Below are 18,877 nucleotides of genomic sequence, written 5' to 3' on the forward strand. Positions count from 1 at the left end.
AGCACCTTCCCTACAAGCGAAGAGAAATGTTTGTGTCTTTACTCAGCCGCCTTTCATTTCCTAACTGCGCCCCAAACCGCCCATACCATATAGAATTAGGTAGAAATGGGATTTTCAGTAAATTATTTTCGGTTGAAGGTGGGTGTTTTTGCTGGACACACAGAGAATCATTGTCTAGAGCCCCTAGAGTTTGATTTGCTCTGGGTAAGCAGTTCCCACAAAAGTGTACAAATATCCCCTGAGTTCAACCGTTCCATGGGAAGTTCACTGAGGAGAGGGGGTGAAGGAAACGGTGAAGCTGGAAAAAAGGAAGAAGAAGGATTAAGACCTCAGATTATGGATGTAAACAGACCTGAGTCCTGCTTCTGCTCTTTCCCAGCATCGCAGTATAACTGGGAAAGACATCCAACCGCTCAGCTCAGCTCCCTCCCAGTGATGTGCGGGTAATAATAGCTTCTCCCTCATGTCTGGTTGTGAGGCTCAAATGAGACAATATTTATAAAGTCCTCAGTACATCTCCTGGCACACAACCCTCAAAAAAATGTCAGCTTTTATAATTTTTTAAAATAAACTATTTCTGCTTGATAACCTGAATGGCAAATAGGCATCCAGGAAAGAGGCCAGGGTTGATTAGAGTTTATCTTTAACCAGACAAGGGGACAAAGTGAGAAATCCCATGATGTCACCCATATTGCACACAACTTTTTTGCCATAGGAGGAGGGGGACTGTTGCAATCTGGTCATTTCTCAAGGAATGAGGCACAACAGAAGCACAATGGACTTTCTGTGTGTGTACCTGGAAGTTTTTGGACTCTATGTTTGGAACTCTTTGCCATCATAATGATGGATCAATGACCAGAATCTTCTCGGTAAAATTTATTCACTGGAGATATTTATTGAATACTCACAATGCGTAAGGCACTAGAATTGGTTCAGACTGGATCCTACTCCCAAGATGCCTACAGTTAAGCAGGGGTGATGAAATGTGTATAAACAACTGAGAGGTAGAGAGACAAATTGCTTTCATAATTCAGAAGAGGGAGAGATTCCTTCTCAGTAGGACAGCAGAGAAAGCTTCATGGAGGAGAGAGCATTCGACTTAGGCCTTGAATGAGGAAAAGGAATTGGACAACCAGATTTGGGAGTGAGGAGATCCCCAAAGAGAAGGCCCACCCCCAGTAAAAGCGGGATGTAGGAGAACAGATATGGAAAACGGGGAGTCATCTAGTTTGAGTGAACTACAATGAGGCCCTCTTCATTGAAGTTTCCCAAGGAAACTAGGAGTTTACTTGGGAGTTTCCTTGGGAAACAGGAAAAGAAAGTTTCTTTCTTAATGTAGACACTTAAAACAGGAAGCATCCCCTACATAGGTATGCTACTCAATTTTTGAAAGAGAAAGGTTATTTCTTGGTAAATATTCCAGGTGAAAATATTGTCATTAGATTTTTATGGCAATGATATAAAACCTCCAATGATGCAGAGACTAACAGTTCAACATACAACAGATTTTCACTATTTGTGCCACCCTTTTTTTTTCTTTCTTTTTTAAATTAACTATAAAGCCCCCTGTTTACCTCTCAGGGTGTGGTGAAGATTTGTTAGTTGATCACAATGACAGGAAATAGCTTATGAAAAGAATTATCCAGCAGTGCGCTCAGCGGTCCCCCAGATCTGTCTCTTGCTTCAACAGTGTTTGGACAGAACAGACCTAGGCACGCCCCTTGCTCCAGACTCTGACCACCCTCCAACCTTTTTTCCAGTTCCAACCTTCGGAATCAGCCATCAGCTATCCTAGGCCACCGGGACCAGCCAACACTGTTTTTTGAGCTTAGCTCCTTATTACTGATCAAGCATGAGTTCCCAGATCATCAGAATTATTCCGCCGATGTGGAGGCTGAAGTCAACCACCCGGTTAACATGCATCTGTGGGGCCTCCCACACCTACCTCTCTCTCCGGGCTTCTATTTCCACCGCGACGATGTGGCTCTGGAGGGCGTGGGCCATTTTTCCCACGAATTGGCCAAGGAGAAGCGCAAGGGCGCCAAGCGTCTCTTGAAAATGCAAAACCAGGGCTGCGGAGGTGCAGAAGCCACCTCAAGAGGAGTGCGGTAAAACCCAGGACGCTGTGGAAGCCGGCATTCTCAGGGAGAAGAACCTGAACCCGCCCCTTTTGGATCTGCATGCCCTGGGTTCTGTCCACGCAGAGCCCCAACTCTATGACTTCCTGGAGAGCCACTTCCTGGAAGAGCAGGTGAAACTCATCAAGAAGATGGGCGACCACGTGATCGCAGGCTGGCTGGTCCCCAGGCTGGACTGGGCGAATATCTCTTCGAAAGGCTCACCCTCAAGCACGACTAGGAGCCTCCGAAGACCAGCCGCCTTTAAGGAGCCCCTGTGGTGTCAGGGCTTCTGCCTGAAGCCCGTCTCTGCAGCCACCAGGCAGCTTTTTAACCACCCTGGGGCCCTCTCCCAAGTCTTGGACCAAATGGAAACAATTAAGGTTTTTGCAGGAAAAAAAAGAAAAATTATCCAGGTGATCACCACCAGAGCATTTTTAATAACAGTTAATATGAAAACGCAGTTGACATTTCTCTCTCTCTGTTCTAACATACCAATATCTTTACTTACACAGTTATTTATACAACCCTTGTCTGTACCACACAAAGATAGGAATGAAATTTTACCCTTAGTCCACCACATTCTCCTTCTTTGGAAAGTCTCAGGAGGAACATTTCAGGAAGGAATAATTAGAAAAATGTTATAACTCACATTCTTGGGTTTACTATGAATCATTTCAAATGGTAAAACTCTAATTGTGACTTCTTATTTGTTCCATCGGTTAAAAAAAAAATCACGAGGAGCTAAAATAGGACAGAAATCATGTATAATTCTTTCTGGGCAGTGGCTATGCAGTTTGTTAAAGTTCTTAGGCATGAGCATTGGGCAAAGGCAGTAATACAATGACCCAGCACCCTCCCTGGGGCTTGTTGTGAGGGAGTGTAGCAAACAAGCCTTGTTTGTAGAGTGACAGAAGACTGCTATCTGCTTGCTATGCGAGAACATCATTTACCCAGATTAGACTAACAGTAACGAATTAGGGCTGTTTCCAACTCTGCAGTGTCGCAGGCTGGATTTAACAGATGAGCTGTGTCATTTGCTAATGAGTTGCCTTCATTAGAGCGTTTGGCAGAGGAATTTTGGGTGTCACTCGATGGTCTGAATAAAAAGTTGCATGTGCTTAGGTCTTAGGTAAAAAAATAATTAGGATAGACTGTTCTTTCATTTCGCTAAAAAATAATCCCAAAACATAATTTTAAAGACTAAAAAAAGTTCTTGAGCTAGAAAAGTTGCCTAGGAAAAAATAAAATGCTTGAAACAAGATATTATGTAGAATACGTATAATTAGAATATGCCAGTAAAATGTGTGAAGGACGGTAATGAGAAGAAAGGACTTAAAAGTGTGGGAAGAGAACATGTAAGAGACCTGCTAAAGTAGTCACCTCTGATCAGAGAACTTTGCATGGTGGTCAGTGGGTGAAAGGAAATTTCTTCTTTGACTGTTTGAATAGTTAGCCTTTGAATGACTATATATTACCTTAAATTTTTTTAAAAAATAACTTTCGACATGTCAGTCAAGCGTTCTTAGTATCTGCAGTGTTTGCTTTATTATTATTATTATTATTCACTCTGAGCTTACCGCAAATCAATTTTTTCAAGTTGTTGGATTACAAATAAGCGAAAAAATAAATACATAAAACCCCATGAGAAAGCAGTTGGAGTGGGGAGGGCTGAGGGAGATTAAAACAAAGCACTTCATTGCTCTGACTTTTACTCATTCCTTTCTTATATTCTACATTCTAAACCTCATAGAATCTCTCTGCAGGCTTCATAATTTCAGTTTTACCCAACTCATCCACCTTATAATTATGAATATCTGGACATAATTAACTGAATCACTTTGAGAGAAGAAAAAAAAATACCCTAGTTAAGGCTAATTGGATGAATCATGAATGGCTGGAAGAATGCATTTCAATAAGGTGAAAAACTTTGGATAAAAATTTAATGAAGTTTCCAATTGCATTTGACCACAGAGAACATTGATAAACATTCATTCCATGCAGATTATTAAATTGTATTGATTTAGAGACTCAAAGTCGCAACACCGCCATTGCCTCCAGAGGAGACCTGATTGCACTTATATGTCACATTCATAAAAAACATGATGCACTAATTGGGAGTCTCCCGCCATCTGCACACTGCTTCCAGGCGCACATGAAATGATCAATGGGAAAGCAGGGTCAGTCCAGGCAGACTGTGAGTGAAATTAAAATAATAAAATGTCTAAACATTTAACTGCAAATAGGAAATCTTTATACCCACCCACACCCTATTCTGTAGCATAAAGCTAAGGCACAATTATTCATATACCTCAAGTAATTTGCAGGCTCCATACAAAATCTCATTTAAAATAAGAAATTGCTATTTCTGCACATTTATTCTACCAAATGCCAGCTAATTGCTGCAATGGCCATTATAAAGAATAATTTTCGCTTAGTGAAAAAAAAAAAGGAATGAAGAGAACATTTTCTGGTTTTGTTCCACTGCGAAGGCTCTATTCAGTGAATACTGAATGCACAGCGTTTCACTGCTACATTTATTATGCTGAGAGGTCAAGTATTACACAGCATCTTGTATTACGCTTTGCATGCTAAGTATTTCACTTCACAAATTGACCCTCCGGTGTACTTACTACATAATGCTTTAAAAACCCAGCTAAAACGCAGAACAATTAGCAATACTTTCACTCCCAGTTAACAATGGGAACACCAATGTAGGTGATTGCATTTACAGTGTAGCTTTCTTCACAAAACATTTTTGACACATTAAGGTACTTTGGAATTGTGCAGTACCAGTCCTCTCTTGTGAATGGCTTTCCACCATTTGCAGAGAGAAACAGTTACTGTATGTTAGCGCTTAATTGAAAAGAATTCAGCCACGGCCTATGAAGCACCAATTAGGGTGATATTATATCATAAAAAGCTGTAATATCCATTTTCAGACCTGTGCATCAGCCAATACAAAGTAGGACACAATTAAAAAGGTATACAGTTTAAACTCTTGAAACTGTTAAATTTAATTAGGAGTTCAGTATGGGGGGGAAAAAGTGGGGGCATGGTACAGAGAAAAGGAAGTTTGATGCAGAGCTGGAGGACCCAAACACCCTAGACACCCAGGAGGACCACAGAAGATGGTCTTTCCTGTTTAAAACACCTTTCGTTTATAAGTAGAAGGTCTTTGCTTTGCCCCAGCGACCAGTTTCTGAGGTCCGATGAATATTCATGCTGGTCATCAGGATGTGCTGCTTTCCAGTAATTCTGGTGTCTGCCGATGCCTGCGAGGGAGAGAGGCAAAACCTGCTCTGGGCCAGGGAAGGGGGAACACGGTATTGATGGTCTCTTGCCCGCACAGATCAAACACAATTAAAAGGGAGTTAACTGCATTGCTTTTCACGAAGAAAGTCACAGGTAATTGTGAAATAAAACGGACATGGCCAGGACATGGCCAGATCGGTATAAGTGTCTTGGCAGGCTGGGCTCCAAATGTAATGTTTAAATACAGGAACCTGCATGAAATCCCACTTTGAGGTGACAGCCGGCAGGTAATTATCAGTAAAACAACATTATCAAAGTTCTCGTGCATAGCATGTTTGACTGACTGGAGTGCTTCTCCTTACAAATCCCACTAATATCCATTTCAATCTGCTTTAATATGTTCACAAGCTGGGGCTTATTCTGAATTCCACTGGGTAAATGAGGACAGCACACTGAATTTGCATACTATACATATTTCTTTCATTTATAGAGGGTTTCCAGAGTAATTTTTAAAGGAGACTGCTAACATCCAGAATCCAAAAAAATTCCTCCCCTGTAACTAGAATGAAAATAGAAAGCAGGTCATTTATCTATTTATTCCATTTGAAGCTATACAACAGGTCTATGAAAATGGTCTTTATTATGTCTGAAAAAGAAAAAAGTTATTTTAATAATTTATCAGTGATAATGCAATTTTCTAAGGTTTCAAGGTGTTGAAATGAAAAGTTAATTTATTATTTTTTTTAAGTTTGTGTTTGAAAAATGCAGGTGAAAAAGTCCTCATCTCTGATTTGAGAAGGTCTCTCTTCAATCCACGAAGTTACTCCAGGCCTTTGTAAAGTTCCACCTCTTTCCCGTCAAACAAATAAGCAGACCTGAAGTGACATTTTATTGATGAGATAAGTTTGGGATGATCTAAAACCAGATATTCCATGTTCCCTTCTTTCTCAACCAACTCTTCATGACCTTTAAAAAATCAGCAAACAGAAAAGAGATGTCTCATTAGAAATCCAAGGGTGCCTCCCCCTCCCAAATCCACTGTCAGTCCCAGATAATTCAGAAGACACAGTATTGGATATTGGAGCAATATCTGATACTCACCTTGGTTTCTAATGCTTTGAATTAAATTAAAACATTAATAAAATAGTGATAGGTATTGTGGAAGTCTGCAGTAAGGTTACATTAAATTGTACAAGCTAGTTTTGTTTTATTGGTTGTACATGTAACAAGAGACATATTTTTACGAGAAGATACTGCCTTTGAAAGCTGGGTCAGTCAGCAGATTCTAAGGTTGTACTAGTATGAAGATGTTTTCTCCTTTAATGAAAATGGAACCAAAATGATGAATGTGATTAACATAAGAGGAATTTTAAGGGATATGATAATGCTCAAGCAATTGCATAGCAATTATACACTGAACAATCTAGATTCTAGACCTTTCTATCCAATCCATCTTCTGTATTAGATCCCCCTTCCTAAGTGAACAAGATGGGGAGGTTCAGTTTGTATGTTTTACTGACAATTCAGTAGTTTGTTGTATTAAGATTCGTCTGAGATGACAAGAGATTTTACAAATGTTTTCCTAAGTTCATTTCTGACTAATGGTATTTCTGAAATTCTCACCCTCTGAGGGGGCTGAAAGAATTAATCATCCCATGTGGTCTGGAACTGATTTGATGATGAAAATTGCTGCTGAGGTATTGAAGATCTATTTTTATTTTTTTCTTCAGGAAGAGAAATATCTCTTCCTCCACTAATCAGTTCTATCAAAAAGATACCAAATGGTTTAGGCATCTGTACCTCACTTTTCCTTTCATTGTAGTGTTTTATCTTCTTTGTACCCAGAGTTCACTACACCCTACTGCTCAAGAAATAATCAAATTTTCATTCACTATAAATACCCATCGATACTACAGAAGTAGTAGAAGAAGTAGAACTGTACCAGTTGACTTGGAGACATCTTCCTGAGGCATTTCCCAGTGAAAGGGGTATATAATATGATCTATTTTTCAAAAAACATGGCCCCCAAAACCCATTCATGGGAATTTATATATATTATTGTGTACATACATATGCTTACACAGGATTATATGAACATAGATTAAAAATATGCAAAGATAAAAGCTAGTTTGATAACAAGGATTGTGGTACAGGTGGGGGTAGAAGGAAGAGAGATGAGGAGGGAGGAAGTTTGCAAAAGGAGACTCAAGGAAGCTGCTGAACCTGGTTGCAGCCTAGAAATTTTAATAATAATACAGGAGTCTTGCTGTAGCTACTAAGTGACTGCTTTTCTTTAATTGCAGACTTTGTTACCACTGCAAACCATTTTCAGCCTCTTGTCAACCATATTGGAAACAGAGATACCTTAAAACAATTAATTTTAAAAATTGTTAAAAAACTATTTTCCAAAATTTGAAGCTTCCATTAAGTGCAGATATTTAGGTGTCTCTCAAGGTTGCCCAACACTTCAAAGTAGTGGAGATGCCAGAAAAGGAACTCATAGATTTCTGATTTCCATCACTTAGCCCTTACTATTGGCCTAAACTTCCACAGCCAAAGTGGTGAGATGGAGGGAACACATGACTGAGACTAGTGTCAGCTCCTCAGTGCGCAGCTTAGAGACTTGAGGCCACTTTCTCTCCCTACAGCCTGGTGTTCTCATGTATTCTCTAATATATGATCTCAGAGAAGCATACTCTTGTACTTAATAGCACTTCTAAAAATTTGTAGTTATATTCTTATGTGTTTGATTATTTGTTTAATTGACTGTGTCCTCCACTAAAACATAATCTCTATACAGATAGGACAATATATATTACCCCAACACCCAGCATAGTAGCTGACACATTTCATAAAAATTTACTGATTTAATTGATGAGTGAACACATAAAATGAGGAAAGTGATCTCAAAGTACCCCCCCGACTTTTATAGTATATGATCCTCTAAACGCAAGAGACTTTGATTTTTAAAATTAGGCCATAACTCTGTCATTCTGTCCAAACATCACCTAGTAGATTAAGTGCCTAAGTGAGCTTGGCTCTGTCCTGCATACTTGCTCTGAAAAAAAAGAAAAAATGAGACCTATTCACCATAGCCCCAATCTCTGTCGGGGTCTGCAAGATGCCATTTTATCCACAGCTTTGCATCTTAGCAGAACTACAATTCATACAAGATAGATATTTGTTGTGTGTCCTAAAAAATCTTCAACCTCCCTTGCTATTTTGTTCCTGGATCTTAAAATCCTAACAGTAATCAAAGAATTACTAGAAGGAAGGAATTCATAGAAGGAAGAGGACTTAGAATTGTCTAGTTTGGTGATTTTCAAACTACATTTTAGCAGTGGGACCCTATTTTTCAAAAAGAAATTGTCTACAGAAACTCAGTATTTCTATGTGTTAATTTATATCTATGTAAGTAGATATAAATTTCGGAATGAAGGAAGAGAGAGAGAGAGAAAGAAAGAGAGAGAGAGAAAAGAAGGAAGGAAAAGAGGAAGGAAGGGGAAAAAATGCTCTGTCCAGGTTGAAGTGAGAAAAGGAACTGCAGAGCCCTCCCCTCCAGCTTCGCCTCCACCTTCACGTTTGGGCTCCCGCTCCACGACCCTCTCTGCCCTCTCCACCTGCCCTGCTGGTCCACAGTGACCCTTAGGTACCATTAAGACCAGACATTACAAATAGTTTGAAAGTCACCAGTTTGAACGAACATCTCCTTTTAACAAATAAGGAAACTAAGACTTGATGACCAAGTCACATTCCTCTTTAGTATTCCAAATCCTTCCTTCTAAAAGTAAACCCACATATACAGTGGAGAAAAGACAGCCTCTTCAATAAGTGGTGCTGGGAAAACTGGACAGCTACATGTAAAAGTATGAAATTAGAACACTCCCTAACACCATACACAAAAGTAAATTCAAAATGGATTAAAGACATAAATGTAAGGCCAGACACTATCAAACTCTTAGAGGAAAACATAGGCAGAACACTCTACGACATAAATCACAGCAAGATCCTTTTTGACCCAGCTCCTAGAGAAATGGAAATAAAAACAAAAATAAACAAATGGGACCTAATGAAACTTAAAAGCTTTTGCACAGCAAAGGAAACCATAAACAAGACGAAAAGACAACCCTCAGAATGGGAGAAAATATTTGCAAATGAAGCAACTGACAAAGGATTAATCTCCAAGATTTACAAGCAGCTCATGCAGCTCAATAACAAAAAAACAAACAATCCAATCCAAAAATGGGCAGAAGACCTAAATAGACATTTCTCCAAAGATGATATACAGATTGCCAACAAACACATGAAAGAATGCTCAACATCATTAATCATTAGAGAAATGCAAATCAAAACTACAATGAGATATCATCTCACACCGGTCAGAATGGCCATCATCAAAAAATCTAGAAACAATAAATGCTGGAGAGGGTGTGGAGAAAAGGGAACACTCTTGCACTGTTGGTGGGAATGTAAATTGATACAGCCACTATGGAGAACAGTATGGAGGTTCCTTAAAAAACTAAAAATAGAAATACCATACGACCCAGCAATCCCACTACTGGGCATATACCCTGAGAAAACCATAATTCAAAAAGAGTCATGTACCAAAATGTTCATTGCAGCTCTATTTACAATAGCCAGGACATGGAAGCAACCTAAATGTCCATCATCGGATGAATCGATAAAGAAGATGTGGCACATATATACAATGGAATATTACTCAGCCATAAAAAGAAACGAAATGGAGGTATTTGTAGTGAGGTGGATGGAGTTAGAGTCTGTCATACAGAGTGAAGTAAGTCAGAAAGAGAAAAACAAATACAGTATGCTAACACATATATACGGAATCTAAGGGAAAATAAAGGTCATGAAGAACCTAGTGGCAAGACGGGAATAAAGACATAGACCTACTAAAGAATTGTCTTGAGGATATGGGGAGGGGAAAGGGTAAGATGTGACAGGGTGAGAGAGTGGCATGGACATATATACACTACCAAATGTAAAATAGATAGCTAGTGGGAAGCAGCCGCATAGCACAGGGAGATCAGCTTGGTGCTTTGTGACCACCTAGAGGGGTGGGATAGGGAGTGTGGGAGGGAGGGAGATGCAAGAGGGAAGAGATATGGGAACATATGTATATGTATAACTGATTCACCTTGTTATAAAGCAGAAACTAACACACCATTGTATAGCAATTATACTCCAATAAAGATGTTAAAAAATAAATAAATAAATAAATAAAAGTAAACCCATTTTTTTGTTTCTTGTTAGTAGATTACTCTGTACGGTTTTCTCCAAGATAATTTTACATGACTCCAGATCATCATTGCTCAGCATATTCTTCCTTTACTTAAACCACCATAATTTAATTTTACTCATATAATTTTTATTTCAATGAAACAATTTTTGAAAATATAAAAACCTCATAAGCACTGCTTTCCTGTTACAAAAATATAAAATTTGTTTTAAAATAAAAAACAATATTGACCATTATAATCACAAGTCTAAATTTTTCTCACGTTTATTATGAAGATACAGAGGAGAATTAAAAGAATTAACATTGTCAAATGAAACAAAGATCTCCTTATCCAAATGGAGAGGATGTAGATATGGTTACTTAACATAAAGCAAAAGCAATGTCTACCAAAGCACAGACGTGAAGTTATTGATCTGGAATTGGCACAATGACAAACTACTCTCAAATATTCCTCTTCCCAATTAAGGTGTCTCTCTTGAACTGATTGAAAGCTGTTTGATAAGTATACTTTTTTCAAGATGGTGTGCTCAGTTGGGGGTCTTTTTATTAAACTGAAATTCCATCATTAGCTTTGACTAGCACCAGCTGCTGTATAAATTCTGCATTGATGTAGACCTCCACTGGTATTCCAAATATTGCAGGTGAATCTCTGACTCCAAAATCCTCAGTCGTGCAGTATGAATAATTAACATCTGATAAATGCGGAATAGAAAGAGCTCTCATTAGAAGACACAGTAGTAGGTTCATAATCCCATCTCAGCTCCTCAGAACACTGAACCAAACAGGACTTTAGGTGTGGGGGAAAAAGGGCATTTCAACATCTCTCCACTTCCTAATATTTCCCTATGCCTGATCAGAAATTAGGACACAAGATGATATGTTTTAATTTTGCTGCAAAGTTAAAGACAGAATCCAAGATTTAGCATGGTCCAACTAATGTTTACTTGAGCATTCTAATTGCAGACAAATTCCCAAGGATTTTGGGCTCATACCAGCCATAATTGTTCACCCTTCTGAATAGTTTACAGTTCATCATTACTTTAACACAGAAGAGAAACTTTTGTATTCATGAATCTAATATTATATCTGAGATCTATGGTAATAATGCAGCACAAAAGAGTTTTAGGAAAGTTCCTTGTAATGTTGAATTTTTAAAAATATCTACTTTATATACCAGGTGTGCCTAGTAAGACTTTTCCTAAAAATAGTTGGTATGTTCAGGAGATAAGTTTTAAATCATGATAAACTTGAATCCATGAAATAATAAAATATATTAAAATGAAACATGCCATCACAGTACAGTGGTTGAGAGCAGAATGTTCTGGAGTTCAATTTCTGAGCCTCAGTTTCCTCATCAATAAAATGGGAATAATATTAGTATCAGGCTCATGGGGTTACTTCAAGCACTGAGAGAGTACATGCATGGTAGTTAGCATAGCACAGTATATTCATGATTATGTGATTCATGCACAGGAAACATAATTAGTAAAATAAAGTTGAAAAAAGTTTAGATCTAATATGGATGGACAGAAGACTTACAAACAAAATAATTTTAAGTACCAATCCATAATTTGTGGGTTTTTTTGATGTCTAATTTCTTTTTTCTTTTTTACTGAAATATACTTCATTTACAATATTAGTTTCAGATGTACTGCATAGGGATTCAGTATTTTTATAGATTATACTCTATTAAAAGTTATTACAAGATAATGGCTATAATTCCCTGTGCTGTACAATATATCCTTGTTGCTATAATTTGTGTTTTACTAGCTGATCATTCTGAGAGTAAACAGTAAAATAAATTGCATTACTATTATTCACCAAACACCTGCCATAACTTGTAACTCCCCCTCAGCGGATGAATATTTGGTGATAATTACCTCTTAGTTAGTCAGTGGTAAGGATGACTGCACACCCAGATAAACAAAAAAATTATTTTCAGACCATAAGTTCGTATTAGCATGAAGTCAACATGGTGGGGGAAGCTTTTCAAAGTTCTTTCTAATTTACTTCTACTATACTTGTAGCTGAAACACAGTAAAAACAGATACAGATTAGACTCAGGAAGAACAAGAAAACTAGGTAAAGGGATCACTTGATTCACAGGAAGAGGATCTGCCCAAGAATGAAGTCAGTGCCTTTCTTTTAGTGAATATTCTTCTTAACAACACCTTGGCTTCTGATGACCTCCTTCGTTGTGACTAGTCACTGGAAGCAGCAGGCAAGTCCATTCCTGGACTTGGCACAGAAGCAGTGAGACAGGTAGGGGTTTTCTCTCCCTTGGGCCTGTTCTGGGTAGACATGCGTATTAGCTTTGATGCCAGTGATACTGTGCTAATATATTTGTCCACATGTGTCACCAGATCTCTTCAGGAGTAACTTATAGCATGTCTCTTGTCATGGCCAGGAATGGAAGGACCAAAACAATTAAAGGAATAATAATAAGCACTCACTAAATGTTTTTTGTTGCTATTAGTGTTACTTTTATCTTCGGTGGGAATGAGGCAGACAAGGGAGGATTTGTTCCTAGAATCTAGAACGGGCTCTCTCGTGTCAGGGAGGGCGGCACTCACAGGACACGTGCAGCAGAGGGTGGTAAGAGGAGGCCCAGACCCATGAGCACAGTACCTGAAGCTGATGATGACAGACAGGCAGCAGGTGGTGTCTGGGAGGGCTGACAGCCACGGTCAGGGCCTGTGCTTTCCAAACACAACTCCAGGCTGACAGGAGAACCGGTAAGCTCTTCAAACCAGTGCCACCCGTCACCCCTGCTGATAAAGGGACCTGAGGCTGAGTCCTGAGGCTGGGACCTGACTCTGGGAGACAGAAAGGTGACATGGGAAAGGTAGGTCAAGAGGGAAAGGGGAGAGGAAGTTAAAGGCCAAGCAGGTGGTGGTTACAGTACATTTCTGAGAGCAGCCACTTGGTATTATGCACTGGAAGAGAGGAGGAAGTAGGTTACAACAGAGACTTTTAGAGGGAATGAGCAGGCTACACATGTGGTCCAGGTGAGTGCTGGGTGTCCCAGCCCATCCCCACTGATCTCTTCCCCCTAAGTCTATGTAATAAATGTCCTGTGGTCCTGGTCCTTTAAATGTGATTGCCCTAGACACACTTGGAGGTCCATCCATGATGTAGTTTTAACAGTTTCTGTCTGATTCTGGTGAATCTTAAGAATGCCTGCCTGCATGGGTATTTCTAGCTTAGACAGTAAACTTTTAGAATGTAGGGATCAAATCTATACAATTCCCTCTGAACAGTGTGTAACACTATAGACAAACAGATGATTAATATTTTGAAGATGAAGAAGATGATGCTACTAACAAAATATAATAGATGAATGAGATTCATAAAGCCCCCTTTTTTGGTGATAATATCAACAGGACTTGAAAAGATAGTACTTTTCAAGTACTAAAAAGATAGTCCTGTGAGAAAACAGCAGTATCACTTCCAATCCTTAATATGAAACTAGCTTTCCATTCCCCTTAAAATGTTTACTGTTGTAATCCCACTTCTAGAAGCCTAGTGTAGAGAAATAGTCAGCAATATGAACAAAGATTAGTTTGTAAACACATGAGCACCTAGATGCTAACTACAGAAAAATGGCCAAGTGAAGCTTGGTACATCTGTAAGATGGGAATATCTAGCAGTCATCAAAAATCATAGCTAATAATAATAACAGAAAAACACTCACATTAAAATAGCAAGTGAAAAGAGTACGTACAGTACGTTTTCAACTGTGTTTTTCTAAAGCATGGAAATATTGGAGAGAAATACACCAAAATGCTAAAAAAAAAAAAAAAAAGTAGAGAATTCCCTGGCAGTCCAGTGGTTAGGACATGGCACTTTTACTGCCGGGACCTGGGTTTAATCTCTGGTTGGGGAACTAAGATCCCACAAGCCACCTGGCGCAGCCAAAAAAAAAAGTAGGAGACTGAGAGGAGAGGAGTGACAGCAGAGAAATGGCTTGAGGGCAAGCAGTGAGGAAACAGATACTAGGTAAAGGGAAACTAAGTTTTTTAACACCTACTCTGTGCTGATCCAGCTTTAGAGTCACATGTCTAGCCACTCAATGGACATCCCACAGCTTCACTGAACCTCAAATTCAATATGTTCAAAGATGTACTCATCTTCCCCCAAAACTACTCTAGTTTCATGTGGTCTATGTTGGTAAACGGCACCACCACCAAAGCCAGAAACATTTGAACTTTAACCAGGTCTTTCCTCTCTCCCTCACCCCCAAAGCACTCTCCCTTGCCCCCTATAGCACTACATTCAGTTGAGATCCTACCATCGCTCACCTGTATCCCCATCCCTCTGCTGCCCCACCACCATCTCTAATCTATCCTTTGGAATGCAGTCCAAGGAATCTTTCTAATATGCAAGTCTAGTTATGTCAGTCCTCCTTAAGACTTTTCCATGGATTTCTACTGTCCCTAAAATAAAGTCTAAACTTCTTAATGTGGCTTGCAAGATCCTCTTCAAGCTTCATTTTCAACACGTCCCCTTCTGCACACCACAGCCCAGCCATACTTCCTGCTCTTCCTCTACGGTAGGTGCTCTCTTTTCTCTCTGGGTGTTTGCAGTGCTTGAAACACCATCTCCTAGCTTCCTGGTTAGATCATTCCAAAGCTTTAGATCTCAGCTTATAATCACTTCCCCAAGTTCAGGTTAACATCCTTCTTACGGGCATCCATGTATTATAAATGCTCTCAGAACTGACCTCCACTTAACCAACTCACTTGATACACATCATTTCCCCTGTAAAACATAGTGACTATAGCCCTGGCCTCACCACTGATCAGACATGGTAAACTACTCTCTAGTACACCCATCTAACTCTGCTGCCACTAGTTGAATTGAATTGTATGCCTAACAAGAGCCAGATGTGTTTGTTCCAAACTTATACCTGTTTTATTTGTTGTTATATTATTCAACAAAATATTATGTAAATTCATAAAATATGAGTACAGAAGGAAAGTTGTTTTTCTGTGAAAAATAATGTAGAAAGACACAAATGTGAGATGCTAAAAAAATGCTGTCACTTTATATGTGTATGTAAAAGCTGTAAATGAGAAAAATCATAAATCTAAACAGACGCTCAGATAGATTTTCAGGTATTTAAGTTCTTTTTTTATTTTTATTTTATATTGGAGTAGAGTTGATTAACAATGTTGTCAGGTATTTAAGTTCTTGTCCCAATTTAAAGAAACTAAAACTGGAAATCAAAATATATATGTTATGGGAGTAGTTTATGCCAGGAAGCTGACCTGGGACTTCAGTTATTGGACATATACCTAACGAAAAGTCCTTAGCCCTATATCAAAAGGTTGGCAAAAATAAGGTACATTTATATGCTTTTTTTAAATTGAGGTGAAATTCACATAACATACAATGAACCATTTTAAAGTATACAATTCAGTGGCATTTAGTGCATTCACAATGTTGTACAACCACCACCTCTCTCTCGTTTCAAAACTTTCTCATCACCCCAGCAAAACCCTGTACCCTTTCAGTAATCACTCCCTGATCCCCCTCTCCTGTCCCCTGGCAACCCCTAATCTGCTTAAGTTGAAATAGAACATTTAATGCACGTAGATAATATTTTTTATAATTCTCTACTTTACTGACTTATTGGATTAATCTATTAACTATTGATCCAACTCAAGCTGGACAAATGTGCTTTCCTTACAGTTCTGTATTATTATTTATCCAGCTGCCTGTCCCCACTCCCCAGGCACTGAGTGCTTGGCAGGCAGTATCCATGTTTGAGCTGTTCTCCATGGGTCTGCAGCACCTGGCACAATGTCTGGCACAAAACGTACTCCAGATTTGTGGGGCTAATTCACATTACCAAGAAGTTAAATAATTTGTCCAAGAACATATAGCTAGTAAATGGTGAGACACAATTTAAGCCTAAGTCTCTCACGGCGCACCAAGCAGAAAATGGGGCCTGTTTGGGAGGTGAATTTAGACAGCAATCATGCTAGAGTTGATACTGAGGAGGGCTTACCATGTGCCCAGTGCTGTTCTAAGCCCTTTCCAAGTATTACATTGTCTAATCCTCCAACAACCCTACAAGATAAATAGTACCATTAGCCCAGAAATTCTGGAGTGGGAGACAGAGAGGCCTAAGCCCAATCCAAGAATCACAGAAAACTAGAGGAAGGTTGTGAGTCCAGGAGTAGTTTAGTCAAATGCCAGGAAAGGACCATCATTTTATCACTTTAGTAACAAGTTTTAGGACTGGTTTTAGGGAAGAAGAAGTTAGGTAAGATGGCTGAGATGAAGCCTTCTCTAGAGTTTGCCCTCCTACACACATATACACTCACACACACACACATACATGCACAGGTCTTGGGTTGTGTCTCACATGTGCTTGGTTAAATAATTCTTGTGGAAGATGCCACTTTTATGCTTTTTGCTCTGTTGAGTACCACTGCATCTTGCAGGTATAATCATATCAACTGTACAGTGGAGGATAGAATTAGGGATGATTGTCTCCTTTTTGCTTATCCACATTCTCTAGTTTTCTGTAACACATATATATTGGTCATGTAGTTAAAAATGAAGTAAAATTAAGCAAGGGTAAATATTCTTCAATCAGAGTCGGTACCCACTGCCCTGATGGCTCAGTCCTCCTGAAATGTTCACCCTTCTTGAGCATAGGATGGAAGTGCTAAAAGGGAACCAGGGGACCTCTGGTCCCATCTGTTCTTTTGCTCTCTCTGCTTTATCTCTGAACAGATGGATACACTCAACACCTCATGAAAGATTCCTCTGTGCATCAAAGACTCCAACCTGTAATGTTAAATAGTAATAACAATAACAACAGCAACAACAACAATAATAATGTGCCTGAGGCTTGTACAAAATAAATAGGTTGGTTGTTGAATGAGTATTGACAAAAAATAGAAGGCTTTAAACAAAATGTTTCTTAGACTGCCACTCCGTTATCCATTTTTCAATGTGACCCCACATAAATAAATTATACTCTAAAAATCCCACTTTTCACCATATACAAAAATAAACTAAAAATGAATTAAATACCTAAATGTAAGACCTGCAACCATAAAACTCCTAGAAGAGAACATAAGTGGAACACTCTTTGACATAAATCGTAGCAATATTTTTTTGGCTGTGTCTCCTCAGTCAAGGGACAGAAAAGCAAAAATAAACAAATGGGACCTAATTAAACCTAAAAGCTTTTGCACAGCAAAGGGAACCATTGACAGAACAAAAAGACAGCCTACAGAATGGGAGAAAACATTTGCAAATGATATGACTAACAAGGGGTTAATATCCAAAATACATAAACAGCTCATACAACTCAGTATTAAACAAAAAACCCAATTAAAAAATGGGCAGAAGACCTGAATAGACATTTTTCCAAAGAAGATATACAGATGGCCAATAGGCACATGAAAAGATGCTCAACATTGCTAACTATTAGAGAAATGCAAATCAGAACAAAAATATCACCTCACACCTGTAAGAACGGCTATCATCAAAAAATCTACAGATAACAAATGTTAGAGAGGATGTGAAGAAAAGGGAACCCTCCTACACTGTTGGTGGGGATATAAATTGGTGCAGCGACTATGGAAAACAGTATGGAGGCTCCTCAAAAAACAAAAAAAAAAAGAGCTACCATATGATCCAGCAATTCTACTCCTGGATATATATCTGGAAAAAATGAAAACTCTAATTTGAAAAGATACATGCACCCCAATATTCATAGCAGCACTATTTACAATAGCCAAGATATAGAAGCAACCCAAATTCCCATCAACAGATGAATGGATAAAGAAGATGTGGTATATGTACTTGCAATAGACTATTACTCTGCCATAAAAAAAAAAAAAATGAAATTCTGCCATTTGCAACAACATGGATGGACCTAGAGAATATTATGCTTAGTGAAATAAGTTAGAGAAAAACAAATACTGTTTGATATCACATATATGTGGAATCTAAAAAATAATACAAATGAATGTATATGCAAAACAGAAACAGACTCACAGATATAGAAAACAAGCTAATGTTTACCAAAGAGGAGAGGGAAGGGGGAGGGACAGGTTAGAGGTATGGGATTAAGATATACAAACTAGTATGTATAAAATAGATAAGCAACGAGGATATATTATTGTATAGCACAGGGGATTACACCTATTATCTTGTAATAACTTTTCATGGAGTATAATTTTAAAAATACTGAATCACTATGCTATACACCTGAAACTAATAT

The 18,877-nt window shown here is 38.6% G+C and overlaps 1 pseudogene; it reads left to right on the forward strand.

The window, feature by feature from the left end:
- The first annotated feature begins 255 nt into the window (after positions 1-255).
- On the forward strand, positions 256-2,360 carry LOC132360140 (ferritin light chain-like; annotated as a pseudogene).
- The last annotated feature ends 16,517 nt before the right edge of the window (positions 2,361-18,877 follow it).

The sequence above is a fragment of the Balaenoptera ricei genome, chromosome 2, assembly GCF_028023285.1.
Source record: "Balaenoptera ricei isolate mBalRic1 chromosome 2, mBalRic1.hap2, whole genome shotgun sequence".
NCBI lineage: Eukaryota > Metazoa > Chordata > Mammalia > Artiodactyla > Balaenopteridae > Balaenoptera > Balaenoptera ricei.